General features: G+C 39.6%; 1 pseudogene; it reads right to left on the bottom strand.

Annotated features, from left to right (window-relative positions):
• Positions 1-530: 530 nt before the first annotated feature.
• Positions 531-1,038, bottom strand: LOC121449705 (annotated as a pseudogene).
• Between the last annotated feature and the right edge of the window lie 2,155 nt (positions 1,039-3,193).

Here is a 3,193-nt window from a genome sequence, read left to right on the forward strand (position 1 = left end):
AGACTTTGGAGATAGTGATTTGGAGGCACAGATTTTAGCTCATGGCCAATGATATGATCTTTAGCCCAACTGCACAAACAAACAATAAAATAGTACCACAAAGTCATCTTCATTTTCAATTGTTTATCTTTAAAGGGAAGTTGTACTATAATCCATGTAATACCTCAACAAAACCTTGAAAAGGGTGTGTGGAAGAACGTGGCTCTTCCAAAGCAAACTACCTAATGGTAGGGCTAAGAATATCAACTTTAATGAGCCATTATAAAAATAAAATTTTAAGAGATTGGAGATTGATCCTATAAGAACAAGATTCTGAAAATGTTTATTTTATTTTATTTTTTTTCTTACTTAGTTTTTATTCATAATCATAAACTTAACTCTGCAATCCAGCTAGACTTGAAGGGGAATGAGGAAAATATGGAACCCAAAGAACTTCAGTGAGAGCAGAGATTACAGGGTACTGCGAGCAGATGGGGCTGGGGTGCTCTCCTGAGCTACAGAAGGAATGGTCTGGTGGGTAAGAAGCCCGCAAGTCAAAAGAATTAGAGTTGTCCACAGTCGAAAATGGTGATCTTCTTGCTGGTCTTGCCATTCCTGGACCCAAAACGCTCCATGGCTTCCACAATGTTCATGCCTTTTTTCACCTTCCCAAAGACCACATGTTTGCCATCCAGCCACTCAGTCTTGGTGGTGCAGATAAAAAACTGGGAACCGTTTGTGTTTGGTCCAGCATTTGCCATGGACAAGATGCCAGGACCTGTATGCTTCAGGATGAAGTTCTCATCCTCAAATTTTTCTCCGTAGATGGATCTGCCGCCAGTGCCATTATGGCGTGTGAAGTCACCACCCTGGCACATGAATCCTGGAATAATCCTGTGAAAGGAAGAACCCTTATATCCAAATCCTTTCTCTCCAGTGCTCAGAGCACGAAAGTTTTCTGCTGTCTTTGGTACTTTGTCTGCAAACAGCTCGAAGGAGACCCGGACCAAGGGCTCGCCATCAGCCAGCGATGTCGAAGAACACGGTGGGGTTGACCATGGCTGCAGCAAGTGGTGAGAGGGGACAGCGGCGTCTGCAAAGCCTCTGAAAATGTTTATTAACAACCCAGTAGCTCCTCAGATTCAACTTTAACATATAAATTAAAGATATGCTTATAAAATACTGTACCTGAAATTTTATTATACTTATTTTGTTTCAACACAACTTACCTTCAAAAAGCATATGTAGCTTTTCTACTTTGGAAAACAAAGAATCTTAAAAATGGAGAGCATAGCGCATGGGATTGGTGGTGTTTGAGTGCATTTAGAAGTTTCTTTCTTCCCTTGGTGAGCTGAAATGATATACTGCCATGAGGGAGGCACCACAGAAAGTTTACAAAGTGACAAGCAACATGAATCTAATTTTCCTTAGTGTTTTTACAAACATATACTTGGGTAGCTGTTTGAGTCTTGGTCTCCATCATTCTTCCATGCCTGTCATTGAAGGCATCTGAAAACAATGCTTTATTCAGGGCAAATGTGTGGAAGAACAAAGTTCTTAATTACCATTAACAATCAATATGGGTATATAGAACATAGGACTGACCTGGAAGGTATAAGCTATAAAACCTTACAGCAAGGAAAAAGCACTAATCTTCTATTTATGGTTAAAATTTACCTCAAATGAAGATTAAATACTGCTCAGGATTTAAAACTAGAATTCACATTCTTATTTCCTCCGAGAACTCTCTCCATGAGACAGATCTCCCAGTCTTGGCCTGTGTTCACTCCTGGTCATAATTTACTCTGTCATCTTGAGTGGAAAACATGGACAGTGGAAGCAGAACTCAGCCTGGCTCCATTTCAGAAGATTCCACTAAACACAAGAAATATGTGAATACTATTCAGTTGCTTTTTTTAAAAAAAAAAAATTTCCTTGCATTGTGTTACGAGACACAGAACATATGCCATTGAATTTGACACAGATCCTCCCCCAGAGAGAGGGTGTGTCCCAGTAATATTGGAGAAAGAGTGCAAAATTCACATAAGATACATTTGGATTGTGGGACTTCTGAGAGGGAACTGGACAGCTTGAAGCCTAGAAAAGCCTTCATGGAGGTAAATGATTAGTAATTCTTCTTGTTTCCCTCATTTTATACACACCTGGTCTCACTACATAGCCCTGTCTGTACTGGAAGCTGCTGTGCAGAGCAGGCCTGTGTCCGGTTTACAGTACTCCTCCTGCCCCTGATTCCCAAGTGGTAGGATTGCTGATGCATATTCTTCCTATTGAATCCCCTTCCTGTCTTCAATGAAACCCCTTCTTACTTCCATGTTATTTTTATTTTGTGACTGTGCCCTCTGCATTTAAGTAAGATTATTTGCATGGGGATGAGTAGGGAGTTATTTAAAGGTAACTTACTTGTGGCTAGACCGCCAAGGAATATGATTTCCCTTGCTGGGCTATTGTGTGTGTCTTGTGCATGCCATCTCAGTCACTGCCAGTTCACATATACATTGATCCTGTTGTGACTGGAAAATGCCAATTCTATGGAGTTGTCACAACCTCTAGCTCCTACTGTCTTTCCGTCTCCTCTTCCAAGTAGACCAGTGAGATAAAAATATTCTTCATAACTCTGAGTGTACCAAATATTCATATGCTAATGAGCATTTGAATTTTTTTAAGTAGAACTTATTATTAGGATAATATATTTTTATTTTTAAGAGAGGGTCTCATGAACAAGTTAGCTTCACACTTGCAATGTAGAAGATAGTGATGAACTCCTGATCCTTTTGCCTCTACCTTTCAAGTTCTGTGATTACTGGTACCATAACCAGATTAATTTATAGTTTAAAATGCATGCATCTCTTCTGTATTATAAAAAAGTTAATTAAGAATCTCACTGCTAAATGATATAAAGCTTGTAAGTGGAATGACGCCTAAAGCAGTGGCTCCCAACCTTCCTAAGATTGAGACCCCGTAATATAGTTCCTTGTGTTGTGGTGACCCCCAACCATAAAGTTATTTTTATTGCTACTTCATAACTGTAATTTTGCTACTACTATGAATAGTCATGTAAATATCTGATATGCAAATCCTTTGGGGGTTGCGACCCATAGGTGAGAACCAGTGGCTTAATGGTACCTCAGGATGAAGTTAACAGTGTGACAAAAATCAATGCCTTTGTTAGAAGTGTATAACCCTGTTGGAGGAG

This window comes from Microtus oregoni, unplaced genomic scaffold (genome assembly GCF_018167655.1).
Source record: "Microtus oregoni isolate MIOR12 unplaced genomic scaffold, Mior012 000006F_ref0000085, whole genome shotgun sequence".
Taxonomy (NCBI): Eukaryota; Metazoa; Chordata; class Mammalia; order Rodentia; family Cricetidae; genus Microtus; species Microtus oregoni.